This window comes from Panthera tigris (assembly GCF_018350195.1).
Source record: "Panthera tigris isolate Pti1 chromosome X unlocalized genomic scaffold, P.tigris_Pti1_mat1.1 chrX_random_Un_scaffold_87, whole genome shotgun sequence".
Classification (NCBI taxonomy): domain Eukaryota; kingdom Metazoa; phylum Chordata; class Mammalia; order Carnivora; family Felidae; genus Panthera; species Panthera tigris.
The window spans coordinates 27,313-54,624 of record NW_024962178.1 but is presented as its reverse complement, the minus strand read 5'-3'; positions in this window follow the sequence as shown (position 1 = coordinate 54,624).

Here is a 27,312-nt window from a genome sequence, read left to right as displayed (position 1 = left end):
GCTCACTTGCAGGGTTAGGGTTCGAGGCAGGCTGAGGTTGCGGTGGAGGGTCCCCGTTCGGGGTCCGGTTAGGGTTAGGGTTAGGTCCCAGGAGGCTCCAGGCGCCGAACCCACAGCAGGGCCGTGGTCTCCCCGAAGGGCTGAGTTGAGGGCACAAGGGAGCCTGCCGGTCAGGATCCGTCTTTGGCTGCCAAGGCCACACACGTGATTGGGCCCCTGGTCGAGGAGGCCTCCGGAATCCTCTCGGCAGCTGCAGCCGGGCCTGGGTAACGGCATGGTGAGCTTCCAGGTTCCATGCCGAGTCAGCCTGCACCTCTTCCGGACGCCAGGCGCGTGGCGTTGTCACACGTTGGCACTGGGTCCTCTTGGGGAGAGAGCCTTAGCTAGGGTTAGGGTTCGGTCCAGGGACGTCGCCAGGGCCGAAGCGACTCCGGTCTCGTGATCTCCCTCGAGGGCTGAAGTGAGGGCGCATGCGGCAAGGCGGCTCAAGTGCAGGCTTAGGGTTCGAGGCCGGCTTAGGTTTCGGTGGAGGGTCCCCGTTCGGTGTGGGGTTAGGGTTAGGGTTAGGTCCCAGGAGGCTCCAGGCGCCGAACCCACCGCGGGGCAGTGGTCTCCCCGAAGGGCTGAGTTGAGGACACAAGGGACGGTGCCGGTCAGGATCCGGCTTTGGCTGCCAAGGCCACAGACGTCGATCGGCCCCTGTTCGAGGAGGCCTCCGGAATCCTCTCGCTCAGCTGCAGACAGGCGGGGAAACCACATGGTGAGCTTCCGGGTCCCATGCCGAGTCAGCCTGCACCGCTTCTGGACCCCAGGCGCGTGGTGTTGTCAGACGTTGGCATTGGGTCCCCATGGGGAGGGAGCCTTAGCTAGGGTTAGGGTTTGGTCCAGGGACGTCGCCAGGGCGGAATCGACTCCAGTCTCGTGATCTCCCTCGAGGGCTGAAGTGAGGGCCCATGCCCGAAGGCGGCTCACTTGCAGGGTTAGGGTTCGAGGCAGGCTGAGGTTGCGGTGGAGGGTCCCCGTTCGGGGTCCGGTTAGGGTTAGGGTTAGGTCCCAGGAGGCTCCAGGCGCCCCACCCACAGCAGGGCCGTGGTCTCCCCGAAGGGCTGAGTTGAGGGCACAAGGGAGCCTGCCGGTCAGGATCCGTCTTTGGCTGCCAAGGCCACACACGTGATTGGGCCCCTGGTCGAGGAGGCCTCCGGAATCCTCTCGGCAGCTGCAGCCGGGCCTGGGTAACGGCATGGTGAGCTTCCAGGTTCCATGCCGAGTCAGCCTGCACCTCTTCCGGACGCCAGGCGCGTGGCGTTGTCACACGTTGGCACTGGGTCCTCTTGGGGAGAGAGCCTTAGCTAGGGTTAGGGTTCGGTCCAGGGACGTCGCCAGGGCCGAAGCGACTCCGGTCTCGTGATCTCCCTCGAGGGCTGAAGTGAGGGCGCATGCGGCAAGGCGGCTCAAGTGCAGGCTTAGGGTTCGAGGCCGGCTTAGGTTTCGGTGGAGGGTCCCCGTTCGGTGTGGGGTTAGGGTTAGGGTTAGGTCCCAGGAGGCTCCAGGCGCCGAACCCACCGCGGGGCAGTGGTCTCCCCGAAGGGCTGAGTTGAGGACACAAGGGACGGTGCCGGTCAGGATCCGGCTTTGGCTGCCAAGGCCACAGACGTCGATCGGCCCCTGTTCGAGGAGGCCTCCGGAATCCTCTCGCTCAGCTGCAGACAGGCGGGGAAACCACATGGTGAGCTTCCGGGTCCCATGCCGAGTCAGCCTGCACCGCTTCTGGACCCCAGGCGCGTGGTGTTGTCAGACGTTGGCATTGGGTCCCCATGGGGAGGGAGCCTTAGCTAGGGTTAGGGTTTGGTCCAGGGACGTCGCCAGGGCGGAATCGACTCCAGTCTCGTGATCTCCCTCGAGGGCTGAAGTGAGGGCCCATGCCCGAAGGCGGCTCACTTGCAGGGTTAGGGTTCGAGGCAGGCTGAGGTTGCGGTGGAGGGTCCCCGTTCGGGGTCCGGTTAGGGTTAGGGTTAGGTCCCAGGAGGCTCCAGGCGCCGAACCCACAGCAGGGCCGTGGTCTCCCCGAAGGGCTGAGTTGAGGGCACAAGGGAGCCTGCCGGTCAGGATCCGTCTTTGGCTGCCAAGGCCACACACGTGATTGGGCCCCTGGTCGAGGAGGCCTCCGGAATCCTCTCGGCAGCTGCAGCCGGGCCTGGGTAACGGCATGGTGAGCTTCCAGGTTCCATGCCGAGTCAGCCTGCACCTCTTCCGGACGCCAGGCGCGTGGCGTTGTCACACGTTGGCACTGGGTCCTCTTGGGGAGAGAGCCTTAGCTAGGGTTAGGGTTCGGTCCAGGGACGTCGCCAGGGCCGAAGCGACTCCGGTCTCGTGATCTCCCTCGAGGGCTGAAGTGAGGGCGCATGCGGCAAGGCGGCTCAAGTGCAGGCTTAGGGTTCGAGGCCGGCTTAGGTTTCGGTGGAGGGTCCCCGTTCGGTGTGGGGTTAGGGTTAGGGTTAGGTCCCAGGAGGCTCCAGGCGCCGAACCCACCGCGGGGCAGTGGTCTCCCCGAAGGGCTGAGTTGAGGACACAAGGGACGGTGCCGGTCAGGATCCGGCTTTGGCTGCCAAGGCCACAGACGTCGATCGGCCCCTGTTCGAGGAGGCCTCCGGAATCCTCTCGCTCAGCTGCAGACAGGCGGGGAAACCACATGGTGAGCTTCCGGGTCCCATGCCGAGTCAGCCTGCACCGCTTCTGGACCCCAGGCGCGTGGTGTTGTCAGACGTTGGCATTGGGTCCCCATGGGGAGGGAGCCTTAGCTAGGGTTAGGGTTTGGTCCAGGGACGTCGCCAGGGCGGAATCGACTCCAGTCTCGTGATCTCCCTCGAGGGCTGAAGTGAGGGCCCATGCCCGAAGGCGGCTCACTTGCAGGGTTAGGGTTCGAGGCAGGCTGAGGTTGCGGTGGAGGGTCCCCGTTCGGGGTCCGGTTAGGGTTAGGGTTAGGTCCCAGGAGGCTCCAGGCGCCCAACCCACAGCAGGGCCGTGGTCTCCCCGAAGGGCTGAGTTGAGGGCACAAGGGAGCCTGCCGGTCAGGATCCGTCTTTGGCTGCCAAGGCCACACACGTGATTGGGCCCCTGGTCGAGGAGGCCTCCGGAATCCTCTCGGCAGCTGCAGCCGGGCCTGGGTAACGGCATGGTGAGCTTCCAGGTTCCATGCCGAGTCAGCCTGCACCTCTTCCGGACGCCAGGCGCGTGGCGTTGTCACACGTTGGCACTGGGTCCTCTTGGGGAGAGAGCCTTAGCTAGGGTTAGGGTTCGGTCCAGGGACGTCGCCAGGGCCGAAGCGACTCCGGTCTCGTGATCTCCCTCGAGGGCTGAAGTGAGGGCGCATGCGGCAAGGCGGCTCAAGTGCAGGCTTAGGGTTCGAGGCCGGCTTAGGTTTCGGTGGAGGGTCCCCGTTCGGTGTGGGGTTAGGGTTAGGGTTAGGTCCCAGGAGGCTCCAGGCGCCGAACCCACCGCGGGGCAGTGGTCTCCCCGAAGGGCTGAGTTGAGGACACAAGGGACGGTGCCGGTCAGGATCCGGCTTTGGCTGCCAAGGCCACAGACGTCGATCGGCCCCTGTTCGAGGAGGCCTCCGGAATCCTCTCGCTCAGCTGCAGACAGGCGGGGAAACCACATGGTGAGCTTCCGGGTCCCATGCCGAGTCAGCCTGCACCGCTTCTGGACCCCAGGCGCGTGGTGTTGTCAGACGTTGGCATTGGGTCCCCATGGGGAGGGAGCCTTAGCTAGGGTTAGGGTTTGGTCCAGGGACGTCGCCAGGGCGGAATCGACTCCAGTCTCGTGATCTCCCTCGAGGGCTGAAGTGAGGGCCCATGCCCGAAGGCGGCTCACTTGCAGGGTTAGGGTTCGAGGCAGGCTGAGGTTGCGGTGGAGGGTCCCCGTTCGGGGTCCGGTTAGGGTTAGGGTTAGGTCCCAGGAGGCTCCAGGCGCCGAACCCACAGCAGGGCCGTGGTCTCCCCGAAGGGCTGAGTTGAGGGCACAAGGGAGCCTGCCGGTCAGGATCCGTCTTTGGCTGCCAAGGCCACACACGTGATTGGGCCCCTGGTCGAGGAGGCCTCCGGAATCCTCTCGGCAGCTGCAGCCGGGCCTGGGTAACGGCATGGTGAGCTTCCAGGTTCCATGCCGAGTCAGCCTGCACCTCTTCCGGACGCCAGGCGCGTGGCGTTGTCACACGTTGGCACTGGGTCCTCTTGGGGAGAGAGCCTTAGCTAGGGTTAGGGTTCGGTCCAGGGACGTCGCCAGGGCCGAAGCGACTCCGGTCTCGTGATCTCCCTCGAGGGCTGAAGTGAGGGCGCATGCGGCAAGGCGGCTCAAGTGCAGGCTTAGGGTTCGAGGCCGGCTTAGGTTTCGGTGGAGGGTCCCCGTTCGGTGTGGGGTTAGGGTTAGGGTTAGGTCCCAGGAGGCTCCAGGCGCCGAACCCACCGCGGGGCAGTGGTCTCCCCGAAGGGCTGAGTTGAGGACACAAGGGACGGTGCCGGTCAGGATCCGGCTTTGGCTGCCAAGGCCACAGACGTCGATCGGCCCCTGTTCGAGGAGGCCTCCGGAATCCTCTCGCTCAGCTGCAGACAGGCGGGGAAACCACATGGTGAGCTTCCGGGTCCCATGCCGAGTCAGCCTGCACCGCTTCTGGACCCCAGGCGCGTGGTGTTGTCAGACGTTGGCATTGGGTCCCCATGGGGAGGGAGCCTTAGCTAGGGTTAGGGTTTGGTCCAGGGACGTCGCCAGGGCGGAATCGACTCCAGTCTCGTGATCTCCCTCGAGGGCTGAAGTGAGGGCCCATGCCCGAAGGCGGCTCACTTGCAGGGTTAGGGTTCGAGGCAGGCTGAGGTTGCGGTGGAGGGTCCCCGTTCGGGGTCCGGTTAGGGTTAGGGTTAGGTCCCAGGAGGCTCCAGGCGCCCCACCCACAGCAGGGCCGTGGTCTCCCCGAAGGGCTGAGTTGAGGGCACAAGGGAGCCTGCCGGTCAGGATCCGTCTTTGGCTGCCAAGGCCACACACGTGATTGGGCCCCTGGTCGAGGAGGCCTCCGGAATCCTCTCGGCAGCTGCAGCCGGGCCTGGGTAACGGCATGGTGAGCTTCCAGGTTCCATGCCGAGTCAGCCTGCACCTCTTCCGGACGCCAGGCGCGTGGCGTTGTCACACGTTGGCACTGGGTCCTCTTGGGGAGAGAGCCTTAGCTAGGGTTAGGGTTCGGTCCAGGGACGTCGCCAGGGCCGAAGCGACTCCGGTCTCGTGATCTCCCTCGAGGGCTGAAGTGAGGGCGCATGCGGCAAGGCGGCTCAAGTGCAGGCTTAGGGTTCGAGGCCGGCTTAGGTTTCGGTGGAGGGTCCCCGTTCGGTGTGGGGTTAGGGTTAGGGTTAGGTCCCAGGAGGCTCCAGGCGCCGAACCCACCGCGGGGCAGTGGTCTCCCCGAAGGGCTGAGTTGAGGACACAAGGGACGGTGCCGGTCAGGATCCGGCTTTGGCTGCCAAGGCCACAGACGTCGATCGGCCCCTGTTCGAGGAGGCCTCCGGAATCCTCTCGCTCAGCTGCAGACAGGCGGGGAAACCACATGGTGAGCTTCCGGGTCCCATGCCGAGTCAGCCTGCACCGCTTCTGGACCCCAGGCGCGTGGTGTTGTCAGACGTTGGCATTGGGTCCCCATGGGGAGGGAGCCTTAGCTAGGGTTAGGGTTTGGTCCAGGGACGTCGCCAGGGCGGAATCGACTCCAGTCTCGTGATCTCCCTCGAGGGCTGAAGTGAGGGCCCATGCCCGAAGGCGGCTCACTTGCAGGGTTAGGGTTCGAGGCAGGCTGAGGTTGCGGTGGAGGGTCCCCGTTCGGGGTCCGGTTAGGGTTAGGGTTAGGTCCCAGGAGGCTCCAGGCGCCCCACCCACAGCAGGGCCGTGGTCTCCCCGAAGGGCTGAGTTGAGGGCACAAGGGAGCCTGCCGGTCAGGATCCGTCTTTGGCTGCCAAGGCCACACACGTGATTGGGCCCCTGGTCGAGGAGGCCTCCGGAATCCTCTCGGCAGCTGCAGCCGGGCCTGGGTAACGGCATGGTGAGCTTCCAGGTTCCATGCCGAGTCAGCCTGCACCTCTTCCGGACGCCAGGCGCGTGGCGTTGTCACACGTTGGCACTGGGTCCTCTTGGGGAGAGAGCCTTAGCTAGGGTTAGGGTTCGGTCCAGGGACGTCGCCAGGGCCGAAGCGACTCCGGTCTCGTGATCTCCCTCGAGGGCTGAAGTGAGGGCGCATGCGGCAAGGCGGCTCAAGTGCAGGCTTAGGGTTCGAGGCCGGCTTAGGTTTCGGTGGAGGGTCCCCGTTCGGTGTGGGGTTAGGGTTAGGGTTAGGTCCCAGGAGGCTCCAGGCGCCGAACCCACCGCGGGGCAGTGGTCTCCCCGAAGGGCTGAGTTGAGGACACAAGGGACGGTGCCGGTCAGGATCCGGCTTTGGCTGCCAAGGCCACAGACGTCGATCGGCCCCTGTTCGAGGAGGCCTCCGGAATCCTCTCGCTCAGCTGCAGACAGGCGGGGAAACCACATGGTGAGCTTCCGGGTCCCATGCCGAGTCAGCCTGCACCGCTTCTGGACCCCAGGCGCGTGGTGTTGTCAGACGTTGGCATTGGGTCCCCATGGGGAGGGAGCCTTAGCTAGGGTTAGGGTTTGGTCCAGGGACGTCGCCAGGGCGGAATCGACTCCAGTCTCGTGATCTCCCTCGAGGGCTGAAGTGAGGGCCCATGCCCGAAGGCGGCTCACTTGCAGGGTTAGGGTTCGAGGCAGGCTGAGGTTGCGGTGGAGGGTCCCCGTTCGGGGTCCGGTTAGGGTTAGGGTTAGGTCCCAGGAGGCTCCAGGCGCCCCACCCACAGCAGGGCCGTGGTCTCCCCGAAGGGCTGAGTTGAGGGCACAAGGGAGCCTGCCGGTCAGGATCCGTCTTTGGCTGCCAAGGCCACACACGTGATTGGGCCCCTGGTCGAGGAGGCCTCCGGAATCCTCTCGGCAGCTGCAGCCGGGCCTGGGTAACGGCATGGTGAGCTTCCAGGTTCCATGCCGAGTCAGCCTGCACCTCTTCCGGACGCCAGGCGCGTGGCGTTGTCACACGTTGGCACTGGGTCCTCTTGGGGAGAGAGCCTTAGCTAGGGTTAGGGTTCGGTCCAGGGACGTCGCCAGGGCCGAAGCGACTCCGGTCTCGTGATCTCCCTCGAGGGCTGAAGTGAGGGCGCATGCGGCAAGGCGGCTCAAGTGCAGGCTTAGGGTTCGAGGCCGGCTTAGGTTTCGGTGGAGGGTCCCCGTTCGGTGTGGGGTTAGGGTTAGGGTTAGGTCCCAGGAGGCTCCAGGCGCCGAACCCACCGCGGGGCAGTGGTCTCCCCGAAGGGCTGAGTTGAGGACACAAGGGACGGTGCCGGTCAGGATCCGGCTTTGGCTGCCAAGGCCACAGACGTCGATCGGCCCCTGTTCGAGGAGGCCTCCGGAATCCTCTCGCTCAGCTGCAGACAGGCGGGGAAACCACATGGTGAGCTTCCGGGTCCCATGCCGAGTCAGCCTGCACCGCTTCTGGACCCCAGGCGCGTGGTGTTGTCAGACGTTGGCATTGGGTCCCCATGGGGAGGGAGCCTTAGCTAGGGTTAGGGTTTGGTCCAGGGACGTCGCCAGGGCGGAATCGACTCCAGTCTCGTGATCTCCCTCGAGGGCTGAAGTGAGGGCCCATGCCCGAAGGCGGCTCACTTGCAGGGTTAGGGTTCGAGGCAGGCTGAGGTTGCGGTGGAGGGTCCCCGTTCGGGGTCCGGTTAGGGTTAGGGTTAGGTCCCAGGAGGCTCCAGGCGCCCCACCCACAGCAGGGCCGTGGTCTCCCCGAAGGGCTGAGTTGAGGGCACAAGGGAGCCTGCCGGTCAGGATCCGTCTTTGGCTGCCAAGGCCACACACGTGATTGGGCCCCTGGTCGAGGAGGCCTCCGGAATCCTCTCGGCAGCTGCAGCCGGGCCTGGGTAACGGCATGGTGAGCTTCCAGGTTCCATGCCGAGTCAGCCTGCACCTCTTCCGGACGCCAGGCGCGTGGCGTTGTCACACGTTGGCACTGGGTCCTCTTGGGGAGAGAGCCTTAGCTAGGGTTAGGGTTCGGTCCAGGGACGTCGCCAGGGCCGAAGCGACTCCGGTCTCGTGATCTCCCTCGAGGGCTGAAGTGAGGGCGCATGCGGCAAGGCGGCTCAAGTGCAGGCTTAGGGTTCGAGGCCGGCTTAGGTTTCGGTGGAGGGTCCCCGTTCGGTGTGGGGTTAGGGTTAGGGTTAGGTCCCAGGAGGCTCCAGGCGCCGAACCCACCGCGGGGCAGTGGTCTCCCCGAAGGGCTGAGTTGAGGACACAAGGGACGGTGCCGGTCAGGATCCGGCTTTGGCTGCCAAGGCCACAGACGTCGATCGGCCCCTGTTCGAGGAGGCCTCCGGAATCCTCTCGCTCAGCTGCAGACAGGCGGGGAAACCACATGGTGAGCTTCCGGGTCCCATGCCGAGTCAGCCTGCACCGCTTCTGGACCCCAGGCGCGTGGTGTTGTCAGACGTTGGCATTGGGTCCCCATGGGGAGGGAGCCTTAGCTAGGGTTAGGGTTTGGTCCAGGGACGTCGCCAGGGCGGAATCGACTCCAGTCTCGTGATCTCCCTCGAGGGCTGAAGTGAGGGCCCATGCCCGAAGGCGGCTCACTTGCAGGGTTAGGGTTCGAGGCAGGCTGAGGTTGCGGTGGAGGGTCCCCGTTCGGGGTCCGGTTAGGGTTAGGGTTAGGTCCCAGGAGGCTCCAGGCGCCCCACCCACAGCAGGGCCGTGGTCTCCCCGAAGGGCTGAGTTGAGGGCACAAGGGAGCCTGCCGGTCAGGATCCGTCTTTGGCTGCCAAGGCCACACACGTGATTGGGCCCCTGGTCGAGGAGGCCTCCGGAATCCTCTCGGCAGCTGCAGCCGGGCCTGGGTAACGGCATGGTGAGCTTCCAGGTTCCATGCCGAGTCAGCCTGCACCTCTTCCGGACGCCAGGCGCGTGGCGTTGTCACACGTTGGCACTGGGTCCTCTTGGGGAGAGAGCCTTAGCTAGGGTTAGGGTTCGGTCCAGGGACGTCGCCAGGGCCGAAGCGACTCCGGTCTCGTGATCTCCCTCGAGGGCTGAAGTGAGGGCGCATGCGGCAAGGCGGCTCAAGTGCAGGCTTAGGGTTCGAGGCCGGCTTAGGTTTCGGTGGAGGGTCCCCGTTCGGTGTGGGGTTAGGGTTAGGGTTAGGTCCCAGGAGGCTCCAGGCGCCGAACCCACCGCGGGGCAGTGGTCTCCCCGAAGGGCTGAGTTGAGGACACAAGGGACGGTGCCGGTCAGGATCCGGCTTTGGCTGCCAAGGCCACAGACGTCGATCGGCCCCTGTTCGAGGAGGCCTCCGGAATCCTCTCGCTCAGCTGCAGACAGGCGGGGAAACCACATGGTGAGCTTCCGGGTCCCATGCCGAGTCAGCCTGCACCGCTTCTGGACCCCAGGCGCGTGGTGTTGTCAGACGTTGGCATTGGGTCCCCATGGGGAGGGAGCCTTAGCTAGGGTTAGGGTTTGGTCCAGGGACGTCGCCAGGGCGGAATCGACTCCAGTCTCGTGATCTCCCTCGAGGGCTGAAGTGAGGGCCCATGCCCGAAGGCGGCTCACTTGCAGGGTTAGGGTTCGAGGCAGGCTGAGGTTGCGGTGGAGGGTCCCCGTTCGGGGTCCGGTTAGGGTTAGGGTTAGGTCCCAGGAGGCTCCAGGCGCCCCACCCACAGCAGGGCCGTGGTCTCCCCGAAGGGCTGAGTTGAGGGCACAAGGGAGCCTGCCGGTCAGGATCCGTCTTTGGCTGCCAAGGCCACACACGTGATTGGGCCCCTGGTCGAGGAGGCCTCCGGAATCCTCTCGGCAGCTGCAGCCGGGCCTGGGTAACGGCATGGTGAGCTTCCAGGTTCCATGCCGAGTCAGCCTGCACCTCTTCCGGACGCCAGGCGCGTGGCGTTGTCACACGTTGGCACTGGGTCCTCTTGGGGAGAGAGCCTTAGCTAGGGTTAGGGTTCGGTCCAGGGACGTCGCCAGGGCCGAAGCGACTCCGGTCTCGTGATCTCCCTCGAGGGCTGAAGTGAGGGCGCATGCGGCAAGGCGGCTCAAGTGCAGGCTTAGGGTTCGAGGCCGGCTTAGGTTTCGGTGGAGGGTCCCCGTTCGGTGTGGGGTTAGGGTTAGGGTTAGGTCCCAGGAGGCTCCAGGCGCCGAACCCACCGCGGGGCAGTGGTCTCCCCGAAGGGCTGAGTTGAGGACACAAGGGACGGTGCCGGTCAGGATCCGGCTTTGGCTGCCAAGGCCACAGACGTCGATCGGCCCCTGTTCGAGGAGGCCTCCGGAATCCTCTCGCTCAGCTGCAGACAGGCGGGGAAACCACATGGTGAGCTTCCGGGTCCCATGCCGAGTCAGCCTGCACCGCTTCTGGACCCCAGGCGCGTGGTGTTGTCAGACGTTGGCATTGGGTCCCCATGGGGAGGGAGCCTTAGCTAGGGTTAGGGTTTGGTCCAGGGACGTCGCCAGGGCGGAATCGACTCCAGTCTCGTGATCTCCCTCGAGGGCTGAAGTGAGGGCCCATGCCCGAAGGCGGCTCACTTGCAGGGTTAGGGTTCGAGGCAGGCTGAGGTTGCGGTGGAGGGTCCCCGTTCGGGGTCCGGTTAGGGTTAGGGTTAGGTCCCAGGAGGCTCCAGGCGCCGAACCCACAGCAGGGCCGTGGTCTCCCCGAAGGGCTGAGTTGAGGGCACAAGGGAGCCTGCCGGTCAGGATCCGTCTTTGGCTGCCAAGGCCACACACGTGATTGGGCCCCTGGTCGAGGAGGCCTCCGGAATCCTCTCGGCAGCTGCAGCCGGGCCTGGGTAACGGCATGGTGAGCTTCCAGGTTCCATGCCGAGTCAGCCTGCACCTCTTCCGGACGCCAGGCGCGTGGCGTTGTCACACGTTGGCACTGGGTCCTCTTGGGGAGAGAGCCTTAGCTAGGGTTAGGGTTCGGTCCAGGGACGTCGCCAGGGCCGAAGCGACTCCGGTCTCGTGATCTCCCTCGAGGGCTGAAGTGAGGGCGCATGCGGCAAGGCGGCTCAAGTGCAGGCTTAGGGTTCGAGGCCGGCTTAGGTTTCGGTGGAGGGTCCCCGTTCGGTGTGGGGTTAGGGTTAGGGTTAGGTCCCAGGAGGCTCCAGGCGCCGAACCCACCGCGGGGCAGTGGTCTCCCCGAAGGGCTGAGTTGAGGACACAAGGGACGGTGCCGGTCAGGATCCGGCTTTGGCTGCCAAGGCCACAGACGTCGATCGGCCCCTGTTCGAGGAGGCCTCCGGAATCCTCTCGCTCAGCTGCAGACAGGCGGGGAAACCACATGGTGAGCTTCCGGGTCCCATGCCGAGTCAGCCTGCACCGCTTCTGGACCCCAGGCGCGTGGTGTTGTCAGACGTTGGCATTGGGTCCCCATGGGGAGGGAGCCTTAGCTAGGGTTAGGGTTTGGTCCAGGGACGTCGCCAGGGCGGAATCGACTCCAGTCTCGTGATCTCCCTCGAGGGCTGAAGTGAGGGCCCATGCCCGAAGGCGGCTCACTTGCAGGGTTAGGGTTCGAGGCAGGCTGAGGTTGCGGTGGAGGGTCCCCGTTCGGGGTCCGGTTAGGGTTAGGGTTAGGTCCCAGGAGGCTCCAGGCGCCGAACCCACAGCAGGGCCGTGGTCTCCCCGAAGGGCTGAGTTGAGGGCACAAGGGAGCCTGCCGGTCAGGATCCGTCTTTGGCTGCCAAGGCCACACACGTGATTGGGCCCCTGGTCGAGGAGGCCTCCGGAATCCTCTCGGCAGCTGCAGCCGGGCCTGGGTAACGGCATGGTGAGCTTCCAGGTTCCATGCCGAGTCAGCCTGCACCTCTTCCGGACGCCAGGCGCGTGGCGTTGTCACACGTTGGCACTGGGTCCTCTTGGGGAGAGAGCCTTAGCTAGGGTTAGGGTTCGGTCCAGGGACGTCGCCAGGGCCGAAGCGACTCCGGTCTCGTGATCTCCCTCGAGGGCTGAAGTGAGGGCGCATGCGGCAAGGCGGCTCAAGTGCAGGCTTAGGGTTCGAGGCCGGCTTAGGTTTCGGTGGAGGGTCCCCGTTCGGTGTGGGGTTAGGGTTAGGGTTAGGTCCCAGGAGGCTCCAGGCGCCGAACCCACCGCGGGGCAGTGGTCTCCCCGAAGGGCTGAGTTGAGGACACAAGGGACGGTGCCGGTCAGGATCCGGCTTTGGCTGCCAAGGCCACAGACGTCGATCGGCCCCTGTTCGAGGAGGCCTCCGGAATCCTCTCGCTCAGCTGCAGACAGGCGGGGAAACCACATGGTGAGCTTCCGGGTCCCATGCCGAGTCAGCCTGCACCGCTTCTGGACCCCAGGCGCGTGGTGTTGTCAGACGTTGGCATTGGGTCCCCATGGGGAGGGAGCCTTAGCTAGGGTTAGGGTTTGGTCCAGGGACGTCGCCAGGGCGGAATCGACTCCAGTCTCGTGATCTCCCTCGAGGGCTGAAGTGAGGGCCCATGCCCGAAGGCGGCTCACTTGCAGGGTTAGGGTTCGAGGCAGGCTGAGGTTGCGGTGGAGGGTCCCCGTTCGGGGTCCGGTTAGGGTTAGGGTTAGGTCCCAGGAGGCTCCAGGCGCCGAACCCACAGCAGGGCCGTGGTCTCCCCGAAGGGCTGAGTTGAGGGCACAAGGGAGCCTGCCGGTCAGGATCCGTCTTTGGCTGCCAAGGCCACACACGTGATTGGGCCCCTGGTCGAGGAGGCCTCCGGAATCCTCTCGGCAGCTGCAGCCGGGCCTGGGTAACGGCATGGTGAGCTTCCAGGTTCCATGCCGAGTCAGCCTGCACCTCTTCCGGACGCCAGGCGCGTGGCGTTGTCACACGTTGGCACTGGGTCCTCTTGGGGAGAGAGCCTTAGCTAGGGTTAGGGTTCGGTCCAGGGACGTCGCCAGGGCCGAAGCGACTCCGGTCTCGTGATCTCCCTCGAGGGCTGAAGTGAGGGCGCATGCGGCAAGGCGGCTCAAGTGCAGGCTTAGGGTTCGAGGCCGGCTTAGGTTTCGGTGGAGGGTCCCCGTTCGGTGTGGGGTTAGGGTTAGGGTTAGGTCCCAGGAGGCTCCAGGCGCCGAACCCACCGCGGGGCAGTGGTCTCCCCGAAGGGCTGAGTTGAGGACACAAGGGACGGTGCCGGTCAGGATCCGGCTTTGGCTGCCAAGGCCACAGACGTCGATCGGCCCCTGTTCGAGGAGGCCTCCGGAATCCTCTCGCTCAGCTGCAGACAGGCGGGGAAACCACATGGTGAGCTTCCGGGTCCCATGCCGAGTCAGCCTGCACCGCTTCTGGACCCCAGGCGCGTGGTGTTGTCAGACGTTGGCATTGGGTCCCCATGGGGAGGGAGCCTTAGCTAGGGTTAGGGTTTGGTCCAGGGACGTCGCCAGGGCGGAATCGACTCCAGTCTCGTGATCTCCCTCGAGGGCTGAAGTGAGGGCCCATGCCCGAAGGCGGCTCACTTGCAGGGTTAGGGTTCGAGGCAGGCTGAGGTTGCGGTGGAGGGTCCCCGTTCGGGGTCCGGTTAGGGTTAGGGTTAGGTCCCAGGAGGCTCCAGGCGCCGAACCCACAGCAGGGCCGTGGTCTCCCCGAAGGGCTGAGTTGAGGGCACAAGGGAGCCTGCCGGTCAGGATCCGTCTTTGGCTGCCAAGGCCACACACGTGATTGGGCCCCTGGTCGAGGAGGCCTCCGGAATCCTCTCGGCAGCTGCAGCCGGGCCTGGGTAACGGCATGGTGAGCTTCCAGGTTCCATGCCGAGTCAGCCTGCACCTCTTCCGGACGCCAGGCGCGTGGCGTTGTCACACGTTGGCACTGGGTCCTCTTGGGGAGAGAGCCTTAGCTAGGGTTAGGGTTCGGTCCAGGGACGTCGCCAGGGCCGAAGCGACTCCGGTCTCGTGATCTCCCTCGAGGGCTGAAGTGAGGGCGCATGCGGCAAGGCGGCTCAAGTGCAGGCTTAGGGTTCGAGGCCGGCTTAGGTTTCGGTGGAGGGTCCCCGTTCGGTGTGGGGTTAGGGTTAGGGTTAGGTCCCAGGAGGCTCCAGGCGCCGAACCCACCGCGGGGCAGTGGTCTCCCCGAAGGGCTGAGTTGAGGACACAAGGGACGGTGCCGGTCAGGATCCGGCTTTGGCTGCCAAGGCCACAGACGTCGATCGGCCCCTGTTCGAGGAGGCCTCCGGAATCCTCTCGCTCAGCTGCAGACAGGCGGGGAAACCACATGGTGAGCTTCCGGGTCCCATGCCGAGTCAGCCTGCACCGCTTCTGGACCCCAGGCGCGTGGTGTTGTCAGACGTTGGCATTGGGTCCCCATGGGGAGGGAGCCTTAGCTAGGGTTAGGGTTTGGTCCAGGGACGTCGCCAGGGCGGAATCGACTCCAGTCTCGTGATCTCCCTCGAGGGCTGAAGTGAGGGCCCATGCCCGAAGGCGGCTCACTTGCAGGGTTAGGGTTCGAGGCAGGCTGAGGTTGCGGTGGAGGGTCCCCGTTCGGGGTCCGGTTAGGGTTAGGGTTAGGTCCCAGGAGGCTCCAGGCGCCCCACCCACAGCAGGGCCGTGGTCTCCCCGAAGGGCTGAGTTGAGGGCACAAGGGAGCCTGCCGGTCAGGATCCGTCTTTGGCTGCCAAGGCCACACACGTGATTGGGCCCCTGGTCGAGGAGGCCTCCGGAATCCTCTCGGCAGCTGCAGCCGGGCCTGGGTAACGGCATGGTGAGCTTCCAGGTTCCATGCCGAGTCAGCCTGCACCTCTTCCGGACGCCAGGCGCGTGGCGTTGTCACACGTTGGCACTGGGTCCTCTTGGGGAGAGAGCCTTAGCTAGGGTTAGGGTTCGGTCCAGGGACGTCGCCAGGGCCGAAGCGACTCCGGTCTCGTGATCTCCCTCGAGGGCTGAAGTGAGGGCGCATGCGGCAAGGCGGCTCAAGTGCAGGCTTAGGGTTCGAGGCCGGCTTAGGTTTCGGTGGAGGGTCCCCGTTCGGTGTGGGGTTAGGGTTAGGGTTAGGTCCCAGGAGGCTCCAGGCGCCGAACCCACCGCGGGGCAGTGGTCTCCCCGAAGGGCTGAGTTGAGGACACAAGGGACGGTGCCGGTCAGGATCCGGCTTTGGCTGCCAAGGCCACAGACGTCGATCGGCCCCTGTTCGAGGAGGCCTCCGGAATCCTCTCGCTCAGCTGCAGACAGGCGGGGAAACCACATGGTGAGCTTCCGGGTCCCATGCCGAGTCAGCCTGCACCGCTTCTGGACCCCAGGCGCGTGGTGTTGTCAGACGTTGGCATTGGGTCCCCATGGGGAGGGAGCCTTAGCTAGGGTTAGGGTTTGGTCCAGGGACGTCGCCAGGGCGGAATCGACTCCAGTCTCGTGATCTCCCTCGAGGGCTGAAGTGAGGGCCCATGCCCGAAGGCGGCTCACTTGCAGGGTTAGGGTTCGAGGCAGGCTGAGGTTGCGGTGGAGGGTCCCCGTTCGGGGTCCGGTTAGGGTTAGGGTTAGGTCCCAGGAGGCTCCAGGCGCCGAACCCACAGCAGGGCCGTGGTCTCCCCGAAGGGCTGAGTTGAGGGCACAAGGGAGCCTGCCGGTCAGGATCCGTCTTTGGCTGCCAAGGCCACACACGTGATTGGGCCCCTGGTCGAGGAGGCCTCCGGAATCCTCTCGGCAGCTGCAGCCGGGCCTGGGTAACGGCATGGTGAGCTTCCAGGTTCCATGCCGAGTCAGCCTGCACCTCTTCCGGACGCCAGGCGCGTGGCGTTGTCACACGTTGGCACTGGGTCCTCTTGGGGAGAGAGCCTTAGCTAGGGTTAGGGTTCGGTCCAGGGACGTCGCCAGGGCCGAAGCGACTCCGGTCTCGTGATCTCCCTCGAGGGCTGAAGTGAGGGCGCATGCGGCAAGGCGGCTCAAGTGCAGGCTTAGGGTTCGAGGCCGGCTTAGGTTTCGGTGGAGGGTCCCCGTTCGGTGTGGGGTTAGGGTTAGGGTTAGGTCCCAGGAGGCTCCAGGCGCCGAACCCACCGCGGGGCAGTGGTCTCCCCGAAGGGCTGAGTTGAGGACACAAGGGACGGTGCCGGTCAGGATCCGGCTTTGGCTGCCAAGGCCACAGACGTCGATCGGCCCCTGTTCGAGGAGGCCTCCGGAATCCTCTCGCTCAGCTGCAGACAGGCGGGGAAACCACATGGTGAGCTTCCGGGTCCCATGCCGAGTCAGCCTGCACCGCTTCTGGACCCCAGGCGCGTGGTGTTGTCAGACGTTGGCATTGGGTCCCCATGGGGAGGGAGCCTTAGCTAGGGTTAGGGTTTGGTCCAGGGACGTCGCCAGGGCGGAATCGACTCCAGTCTCGTGATCTCCCTCGAGGGCTGAAGTGAGGGCCCATGCCCGAAGGCGGCTCACTTGCAGGGTTAGGGTTCGAGGCAGGCTGAGGTTGCGGTGGAGGGTCCCCGTTCGGGGTCCGGTTAGGGTTAGGGTTAGGTCCCAGGAGGCTCCAGGCGCCGAACCCACAGCAGGGCCGTGGTCTCCCCGAAGGGCTGAGTTGAGGGCACAAGGGAGCCTGCCGGTCAGGATCCGTCTTTGGCTGCCAAGGCCACACACGTGATTGGGCCCCTGGTCGAGGAGGCCTCCGGAATCCTCTCGGCAGCTGCAGCCGGGCCTGGGTAACGGCATGGTGAGCTTCCAGGTTCCATGCCGAGTCAGCCTGCACCTCTTCCGGACGCCAGGCGCGTGGCGTTGTCACACGTTGGCACTGGGTCCTCTTGGGGAGAGAGCCTTAGCTAGGGTTAGGGTTCGGTCCAGGGACGTCGCCAGGGCCGAAGCGACTCCGGTCTCGTGATCTCCCTCGAGGGCTGAAGTGAGGGCGCATGCGGCAAGGCGGCTCAAGTGCAGGCTTAGGGTTCGAGGCCGGCTTAGGTTTCGGTGGAGGGTCCCCGTTCGGTGTGGGGTTAGGGTTAGGGTTAGGTCCCAGGAGGCTCCAGGCGCCGAACCCACCGCGGGGCAGTGGTCTCCCCGAAGGGCTGAGTTGAGGACACAAGGGACGGTGCCGGTCAGGATCCGGCTTTGGCTGCCAAGGCCACAGACGTCGATCGGCCCCTGTTCGAGGAGGCCTCCGGAATCCTCTCGCTCAGCTGCAGACAGGCGGGGAAACCACATGGTGAGCTTCCGGGTCCCATGCCGAGTCAGCCTGCACCGCTTCTGGACCCCAGGCGCGTGGTGTTGTCAGACGTTGGCATTGGGTCCCCATGGGGAGGGAGCCTTAGCTAGGGTTAGGGTTTGGTCCAGGGACGTCGCCAGGGCGGAATCGACTCCAGTCTCGTGATCTCCCTCGAGGGCTGAAGTGAGGGCCCATGCCCGAAGGCGGCTCACTTGCAGGGTTAGGGTTCGAGGCAGGCTGAGGTTGCGGTGGAGGGTCCCCGTTCGGGGTCCGGTTAGGGTTAGGGTTAGGTCCCAGGAGGCTCCAGGCGCCGAACCCACAGCAGGGCCGTGGTCTCCCCGAAGGGCTGAGTTGAGGGCACAAGGGAGCCTGCCGGTCAGGATCCGTCTTTGGCTGCCAAGGCCACACACGTGATTGGGCCCCTGGTCGAGGAGGCCTCCGGAATCCTCTCGGCAGCTGCAGCCGGGCCTGGGTAACGGCATGGTGAGCTTCCAGGTTCCATGCCGAGTCAGCCTGCACCTCTTCCGGACGCCAGGCGCGTGGCGTTGTCACACGTTGGCACTGGGTCCTCTTGGGGAGAGAGCCTTAGCTAGGGTTAGGGTTCGGTCCAGGGACGTCGCCAGGGCCGAAGCGACTCCGGTCTCGTGATCTCCCTCGAGGGCTGAAGTGAGGGCGCATGCGGCAAGGCGGCTCAAGTGCAGGCTTAGGGTTCGAGGCCGGCTTAGGTTTCGGTGGAGGGTCCCCGTTCGGTGTGGGGTTAGGGTTAGGGTTAGGTCCCAGGAGGCTCCAGGCGCCGAACCCACCGCGGGGCAGTGGTCTCCCCGAAGGGCTGAGTTGAGGACACAAGGGACGGTGCCGGTCAGGATCCGGCTTTGGCTGCCAAGGCCACAGACGTCGATCGGCCCCTGTTCGAGGAGGCCTCCGGAATCCTCTCGCTCAGCTGCAGACAGGCGGGGAAACCACATGGTGAGCTTCCGGGTCCCATGCCGAGTCAGCCTGCACCGCTTCTGGACCCCAGGCGCGTGGTGTTGTCAGACGTTGGCATTGGGTCCCCATGGGGAGGGAGCCTTAGCTAGGGTTAGGGTTTGGTCCAGGGACGTCGCCAGGGCGGAATCGACTCCAGTCTCGTGATCTCCCTCGAGGGCTGAAGTGAGGGCCCATGCCCGAAGGCGGCTCACTTGCAGGGTTAGGGTTCGAGGCAGGCTGAGGTTGCGGTGGAGGGTCCCCGTTCGGGGTCCGGTTAGGGTTAGGGTTAGGTCCCAGGAGGCTCCAGGCGCCGAACCCACAGCAGGGCCGTGGTCTCCCCGAAGGGCTGAGTTGAGGGCACAAGGGAGCCTGCCGGTCAGGATCCGTCTTTGGCTGCCAAGGCCACACACGTGATTGGGCCCCTGGTCGAGGAGGCCTCCGGAATCCTCTCGGCAGCTGCAGCCGGGCCTGGGTAACGGCATGGTGAGCTTCCAGGTTCCATGCCGAGTCAGCCTGCACCTCTTCCGGACGCCAGGCGCGTGGCGTTGTCACACGTTGGCACTGGGTCCTCTTGGGGAGAGAGCCTTAGCTAGGGTTAGGGTTCGGTCCAGGGACGTCGCCAGGGCCGAAGCGACTCCGGTCTCGTGATCTCCCTCGAGGGCTGAAGTGAGGGCGCATGCGGCAAGGCGGCTCAAGTGCAGGCTTAGGGTTCGAGGCCGGCTTAGGTTTCGGTGGAGGGTCCCCGTTCGGTGTGGGGTTAGGGTTAGGGTTAGGTCCCAGGAGGCTCCAGGCGCCGAACCCACCGCGGGGCAGTGGTCTCCCCGAAGGGCTGAGTTGAGGACACAAGGGACGGTGCCGGTCAGGATCCGGCTTTGGCTGCCAAGGCCACAGACGTCGATCGGCCCCTGTTCGAGGAGGCCTCCGGAATCCTCTCGCTCAGCTGCAGACAGGCGGGGAAACCACATGGTGAGCTTCCGGGTCCCATGCCGAGTCAGCCTGCACCGCTTCTGGACCCCAGGCGCGTGGTGTTGTCAGACGTTGGCATTGGGTCCCCATGGGGAGGGAGCCTTAGCTAGGGTTAGGGTTTGGTCCAGGGACGTCGCCAGGGCGGAATCGACTCCAGTCTCGTGATCTCCCTCGAGGGCTGAAGTGAGGGCCCATGCCCGAAGGCGGCTCACTTGCAGGGTTAGGGTTCGAGGCAGGCTGAGGTTGCGGTGGAGGGTCCCCGTTCGGGGTCCGGTTAGGGTTAGGGTTAGGTCCCAGGAGGCTCCAGGCGCCGAACCCACAGCAGGGCCGTGGTCTCCCCGAAGGGCTGAGTTGAGGGCACAAGGGAGCCTGCCGGTCAGGATCCGTCTTTGGCTGCCAAGGCCACACACGTGATTGGGCCCCTGGTCGAGGAGGCCTCCGGAATCCTCTCGGCAGCTGCAGCCGGGCCTGGGTAACGGCATGGTGAGCTTCCAGGTTCCATGCCGAGTCAGCCTGCACCTCTTCCGGACGCCAGGCGCGTGGCGTTGTCACACGTTGGCACTGGGTCCTCTTGGGGAGAGAGCCTTAGCTAGGGTTAGGGTTCGGTCCAGGGACGTCGCCAGGGCCGAAGCGACTCCGGTCTCGTGATCTCCCTCGAGGGCTGAAGTGAGGGCGCATGCGGCAAGGCGGCTCAAGTGCAGGCTTAGGGTTCGAGGCCGGCTTAGGTTTCGGTGGAGGGTCCCCGTTCGGTGTGGGGTTAGGGTTAGGGTTAGGTCCCAGGAGGCTCCAGGCGCCGAACCCACCGCGGGGCAGTGGTCTCCCCGAAGGGCTGAGTTGAGGACACAAGGGACGGTGCCGGTCAGGATCCGGCTTTGGCTGCCAAGGCCACAGACGTCGATCGGCCCCTGTTCGAGGAGGCCTCCGGAATCCTCTCGCTCAGCTGCAGACAGGCGGGGAAACCACATGGTGAGCTTCCGGGTCCCATGCCGAGTCAGCCTGCACCGCTTCTGGACCCCAGGCGCGTGGTGTTGTCAGACGTTGGCATTGGGTCCCCATGGGGAGGGAGCCTTAGCTAGGGTTAGGGTTTGGTCCAGGGACGTCGCCAGGGCGGAATCGACTCCAGTCTCGTGATCTCCCTCGAGGGCTGAAGTGAGGGCCCATGCCCGAAGGCGGCTCACTTGCAGGGTTAGGGTTCGAGGCAGGCTGAGGTTGCGGTGGAGGGTCCCCGTTCGGGGTCCGGTTAGGGTTAGGGTTAGGTCCCAGGAGGCTCCAGGCGCCGAACCCACAGCAGGGCCGTGGTCTCCCCGAAGGGCTGAGTTGAGGGCACAAGGGAGCCTGCCGGTCAGGATCCGTCTTTGGCTGCCAAGGCCACACACGTGATTGGGCCCCTGGTCGAGGAGGCCTCCGGAATCCTCTCGGCAGCTGCAGCCGGGCCTGGGTAACGGCATGGTGAGCTTCCAGGTTCCATGCCGAGTCAGCCTGCACCTCTTCCGGACGCCAGGCGCGTGGCGTTGTCACACGTTGGCACTGGGTCCTCTTGGGGAGAGAGCCTTAGCTAGGGTTAGGGTTCGGTCCAGGGACGTCGCCAGGGCCGAAGCGACTCCGGTCTCGTGATCTCCCTCGAGGGCTGAAGTGAGGGCGCATGCGGCAAGGCGGCTCAAGTGCAGGCTTAGGGTTCGAGGCCGGCTTAGGTTTCGGTGGAGGGTCCCCGTTCGGTGTGGGGTTAGGGTTAGGGTTAGGTCCCAGGAGGCTCCAGGCGCCGAACCCACCGCGGGGCAGTGGTCTCCCCGAAGGGCTGAGTTGAGGACACAAGGGACGGTGCCGGTCAGGATCCGGCTTTGGCTGCCAAGGCCACAGACGTCGATCGGCCCCTGTTCGAGGAGGCCTCCGGAATCCTCTCGCTCAGCTGCAGACAGGCGGGGAAACCACATGGTGAGCTTCCGGGTCCCATGCCGAGTCAGCCTGCACCGCTTCTGGACCCCAGGCGCGTGGTGTTGTCAGACGTTGGCATTGGGTCCCCATGGGGAGGGAGCCTTAGCTAGGGTTAGGGTTTGGTCCAGGGACGTCGCCAGGGCGGAATCGACTCCAGTCTCGTGATCTCCCTCGAGGGCTGAAGTGAGGGCCCATGCCCGAAGGCGGCTCACTTGCAGGGTTAGGGTTCGAGGCAGGCTGAGGTTGCGGTGGAGGGTCCCCGTTCGGGGTCCGGTTAGGGTTAGGGTTAGGTCCCAGGAGGCTCCAGGCGCCGAACCCACAGCAGGGCCGTGGTCTCCCCGAAGGGCTGAGTTGAGGGCACAAGGGAGCCTGCCGGTCAGGATCCGTCTTTGGCTGCCAAGGCCACACACGTGATTGGGCCCCTGGTCGAGGAGGCCTCCGGAATCCTCTCGGCAGCTGCAGCCGGGCCTGGGTAACGGCATGGTGAGCTTCCAGGTTCCATGCCGAGTCAGCCTGCACCTCTTCCGGACGCCAGGCGCGTGGCGTTGTCACACGTTGGCACTGGGTCCTCTTGGGGAGAGAGCCTTAGCTAGGGTTAGGGTTCGGTCCAGGGACGTCGCCAGGGCCGAAGCGACTCCGGTCTCGTGATCTCCCTCGAGGGCTGAAGTGAGGGCGCATGCGGCAAGGCGGCTCAAGTGCAGGCTTAGGGTTCGAGGCCGGCTTAGGTTTCGGTGGAGGGTCCCCGTTCGGTGTGGGGTTAGGGTTAGGGTTAGGTCCCAGGAGGCTCCAGGCGCCGAACCCACCGCGGGGCAGTGGTCTCCCCGAAGGGCTGAGTTGAGGACACAAGGGACGGTGCCGGTCAGGATCCGGCTTTGGCTGCCAAGGCCACAGACGTCGATCGGCCCCTGTTCGAGGAGGCCTCCGGAATCCTCTCGCTCAGCTGCAGACAGGCGGGGAAACCACATGGTGAGCTTCCGGGTCCCATGCCGAGTCAGCCTGCACCGCTTCTGGACCCCAGGCGCGTGGTGTTGTCAGACGTTGGCATTGGGTCCCCATGGGGAGGGAGCCTTAGCTAGGGTTAGGGTTTGGTCCAGGGACGTCGCCAGGGCGGAATCGACTCCAGTCTCGTGATCTCCCTCGAGGGCTGAAGTGAGGGCCCATGCCCGAAGGCGGCTCACTTGCAGGGTTAGGGTTCGAGGCAGGCTGAGGTTGCGGTGGAGGGTCCCCGTTCGGGGTCCGGTTAGGGTTAGGGTTAGGTCCCAGGAGGCTCCAGGCGCCGAACCCACAGCAGGGCCGTGGTCTCCCCGAAGGGCTGAGTTGAGGGCACAAGGGAGCCTGCCGGTCAGGATCCGTCTTTGGCTGCCAAGGCCACACACGTGATTGGGCCCCTGGTCGAGGAGGCCTCCGGAATCCTCTCGGCAGCTGCAGCCGGGCCTGGGTAACGGCATGGTGAGCTTCCAGGTTCCATGCCGAGTCAGCCTGCACCTCTTCCGGACGCCAGGCGCGTGGCGTTGTCACACGTTGGCACTGGGTCCTCTTGGGGAGAGAGCCTTAGCTAGGGTTAGGGTTCGGTCCAGGGACGTCGCCAGGGCCGAAGCGACTCCGGTCTCGTGATCTCCCTCGAGGGCTGAAGTGAGGGCGCATGCGGCAAGGCGGCTCAAGTGCAGGCTTAGGGTTCGAGGCCGGCTTAGGTTTCGGTGGAGGGTCCCCGTTCGGTGTGGGGTTAGGGTTAGGGTTAGGTCCCAGGAGGCTCCAGGCGCCGAACCCACCGCGGGGCAGTGGTCTCCCCGAAGGGCTGAGTTGAGGACACAAGGGACGGTGCCGGTCAGGATCCGGCTTTGGCTGCCAAGGCCACAGACGTCGATCGGCCCCTGTTCGAGGAGGCCTCCGGAATCCTCTCGCTCAGCTGCAGACAGGCGGGGAAACCACATGGTGAGCTTCCGGGTCCCATGCCGAGTCAGCCTGCACCGCTTCTGGACCCCAGGCGCGTGGTGTTGTCAGACGTTGGCATTGGGTCCCCATGGGGAGGGAGCCTTAGCTAGGGTTAGGGTTTGGTCCAGGGACGTCGCCAGGGCGGAATCGACTCCAGTCTCGTGATCTCCCTCGAGGGCTGAAGTGAGGGCCCATGCCCGAAGGCGGCTCACTTGCAGGGTTAGGGTTCGAGGCAGGCTGAGGTTGCGGTGGAGGGTCCCCGTTCGGGGTCCGGTTAGGGTTAGGGTTAGGTCCCAGGAGGCTCCAGGCGCCCCACCCACAGCAGGGCCGTGGTCTCCCCGAAGGGCTGAGTTGAGGGCACAAGGGAGCCTGCCGGTCAGGATCCGTCTTTGGCTGCCAAGGCCACACACGTGATTGGGCCCCTGGTCGAGGAGGCCTCCGGAATCCTCTCGGCAGCTGCAGCCGGGCCTGGGTAACGGCATGGTGAGCTTCCAGGTTCCATGCCGAGTCAGCCTGCACCTCTTCCGGACGCCAGGCGCGTGGCGTTGTCACACGTTGGCACTGGGTCCTCTTGGGGAGAGAGCCTTAGCTAGGGTTAGGGTTCGGTCCAGGGACGTCGCCAGGGCCGAAGCGACTCCGGTCTCGTGATCTCCCTCGAGGGCTGAAGTGAGGGCGCATGCGGCAAGGCGGCTCAAGTGCAGGCTTAGGGTTCGAGGCCGGCTTAGGTTTCGGTGGAGGGTCCCCGTTCGGTGTGGGGTTAGGGTTAGGGTTAGGTCCCAGGAGGCTCCAGGCGCCGAACCCACCGCGGGGCAGTGGTCTCCCCGAAGGGCTGAGTTGAGGACACAAGGGACGGTGCCGGTCAGGATCCGGCTTTGGCTGCCAAGGCCACAGACGTCGATCGGCCCCTGTTCGAGGAGGCCTCCGGAATCCTCTCGCTCAGCTGCAGACAGGCGGGGAAACCACATGGTGAGCTTCCGGGTCCCATGCCGAGTCAGCCTGCACCGCTTCTGGACCCCAGGCGCGTGGTGTTGTCAGACGTTGGCATTGGGTCCCCATGGGGAGGGAGCCTTAGCTAGGGTTAGGGTTTGGTCCAGGGACGTCGCCAGGGCGGAATCGACTCCAGTCTCGTGATCTCCCTCGAGGGCTGAAGTGAGGGCCCATGCCCGAAGGCGGCTCACTTGCAGGGTTAGGGTTCGAGGCAGGCTGAGGTTGCGGTGGAGGGTCCCCGTTCGGGGTCCGGTTAGGGTTAGGGTTAGGTCCCAGGAGGCTCCAGGCGCCGAACCCACAGCAGGGCCGTGGTCTCCCCGAAGGGCTGAGTTGAGGGCACAAGGGAGCCTGCCGGTCAGGATCCGTCTTTGGCTGCCAAGGCCACACACGTGATTGGGCCCCTGGTCGAGGAGGCCTCCGGAATCCTCTCGGCAGCTGCAGCCGGGCCTGGGTAACGGCATGGTGAGCTTCCAGGTTCCATGCCGAGTCAGCCTGCACCTCTTCCGGACGCCAGGCGCGTGGCGTTGTCACACGTTGGCACTGGGTCCTCTTGGGGAGAGAGCCTTAGCTAGGGTTAGGGTTCGGTCCAGGGACGTCGCCAGGGCCGAAGCGACTCCGGTCTCGTGATCTCCCTCGAGGGCTGAAGTGAGGGCGCATGCGGCAAGGCGGCTCAAGTGCAGGCTTAGGGTTCGAGGCCGGCTTAGGTTTCGGTGGAGGGTCCCCGTTCGGTGTGGGGTTAGGGTTAGGGTTAGGTCCCAGGAGGCTCCAGGCGCCGAACCCACCGCGGGGCAGTGGTCTCCCCGAAGGGCTGAGTTGAGGACACAAGGGACGGTGCCGGTCAGGATCCGGCTTTGGCTGCCAAGGCCACAGACGTCGATCGGCCCCTGTTCGAGGAGGCCTCCGGAATCCTCTCGCTCAGCTGCAGACAGGCGGGGAAACCACATGGTGAGCTTCCGGGTCCCATGCCGAGTCAGCCTGCACCGCTTCTGGACCCCAGGCGCGTGGTGTTGTCAGACGTTGGCATTGGGTCCCCATGGGGAGGGAGCCTTAGCTAGGGTTAGGGTTTGGTCCAGGGACGTCGCCAGGGCGGAATCGACTCCAGTCTCGTGATCTCCCTCGAGGGCTGAAGTGAGGGCCCATGCCCGAAGGCGGCTCACTTGCAGGGTTAGGGTTCGAGGCAGGCTGAGGTTGCGGTGGAGGGTCCCCGTTCGGGGTCCGGTTAGGGTTAGGGTTAGGTCCCAGGAGGCTCCAGGCGCCGAACCCACAGCAGGGCCGTGGTCTCCCCGAAGGGCTGAGTTGAGGGCACAAGGGAGCCTGCCGGTCAGGATCCGTCTTTGGCTGCCAAGGCCACACACGTGATTGGGCCCCTGGTCGAGGAGGCCTCCGGAATCCTCTCGGCAGCTGCAGCCGGGCCTGGGTAACGGCATGGTGAGCTTCCAGGTTCCATGCCGAGTCAGCCTGCACCTCTTCCGGACGCCAGGCGCGTGGCGTTGTCACACGTTGGCACTGGGTCCTCTTGGGGAGAGAGCCTTAGCTAGGGTTAGGGTTCGGTCCAGGGACGTCGCCAGGGCCGAAGCGACTCCGGTCTCGTGATCTCCCTCGAGGGCTGAAGTGAGGGCGCATGCGGCAAGGCGGCTCAAGTGCAGGCTTAGGGTTCGAGGCCGGCTTAGGTTTCGGTGGAGGGTCCCCGTTCGGTGTGGGGTTAGGGTTAGGGTTAGGTCCCAGGAGGCTCCAGGCGCCGAACCCACCGCGGGGCAGTGGTCTCCCCGAAGGGCTGAGTTGAGGACACAAGGGACGGTGCCGGTCAGGATCCGGCTTTGGCTGCCAAGGCCACAGACGTCGATCGGCCCCTGTTCGAGGAGGCCTCCGGAATCCTCTCGCTCAGCTGCAGACAGGCGGGGAAACCACATGGTGAGCTTCCGGGTCCCATGCCGAGTCAGCCTGCACCGCTTCTGGACCCCAGGCGCGTGGTGTTGTCAGACGTTGGCATTGGGTCCCCATGGGGAGGGAGCCTTAGCTAGGGTTAGGGTTTGGTCCAGGGACGTCGCCAGGGCGGAATCGACTCCAGTCTCGTGATCTCCCTCGAGGGCTGAAGTGAGGGCCCATGCCCGAAGGCGGCTCACTTGCAGGGTTAGGGTTCGAGGCAGGCTGAGGTTGCGGTGGAGGGTCCCCGTTCGGGGTCCGGTTAGGGTTAGGGTTAGGTCCCAGGAGGCTCCAGGCGCCCCACCCACAGCAGGGCCGTGGTCTCCCCGAAGGGCTGAGTTGAGGGCACAAGGGAGCCTGCCGGTCAGGATCCGTCTTTGGCTGCCAAGGCCACACACGTGATTGGGCCCCTGGTCGAGGAGGCCTCCGGAATCCTCTCGGCAGCTGCAGCCGGGCCTGGGTAACGGCATGGTGAGCTTCCAGGTTCCATGCCGAGTCAGCCTGCACCTCTTCCGGACGCCAGGCGCGTGGCGTTGTCACACGTTGGCACTGGGTCCTCTTGGGGAGAGAGCCTTAGCTAGGGTTAGGGTTCGGTCCAGGGACGTCGCCAGGGCCGAAGCGACTCCGGTCTCGTGATCTCCCTCGAGGGCTGAAGTGAGGGCGCATGCGGCAAGGCGGCTCAAGTGCAGGCTTAGGGTTCGAGGCCGGCTTAGGTTTCGGTGGAGGGTCCCCGTTCGGTGTGGGGTTAGGGTTAGGGTTAGGTCCCAGGAGGCTCCAGGCGCCGAACCCACCGCGGGGCAGTGGTCTCCCCGAAGGGCTGAGTTGAGGACACAAGGGACGGTGCCGGTCAGGATCCGGCTTTGGCTGCCAAGGCCACAGACGTCGATCGGCCCCTGTTCGAGGAGGCCTCCGGAATCCTCTCGCTCAGCTGCAGACAGGCGGGGAAACCACATGGTGAGCTTCCGGGTCCCATGCCGAGTCAGCCTGCACCGCTTCTGGACCCCAGGCGCGTGGTGTTGTCAGACGTTGGCATTGGGTCCCCATGGGGAGGGAGCCTTAGCTAGGGTTAGGGTTTGGTCCAGGGACGTCGCCAGGGCGGAATCGACTCCAGTCTCGTGATCTCCCTCGAGGGCTGAAGTGAGGGCCCATGCCCGAAGGCGGCTCACTTGCAGGGTTAGGGTTCGAGGCAGGCTGAGGTTGCGGTGGAGGGTCCCCGTTCGGGGTCCGGTTAGGGTTAGGGTTAGGTCCCAGGAGGCTCCAGGCGCCCCACCCACAGCAGGGCCGTGGTCTCCCCGAAGGGCTGAGTTGAGGGCACAAGGGAGCCTGCCGGTCAGGATCCGTCTTTGGCTGCCAAGGCCACACACGTGATTGGGCCCCTGGTCGAGGAGGCCTCCGGAATCCTCTCGGCAGCTGCAGCCGGGCCT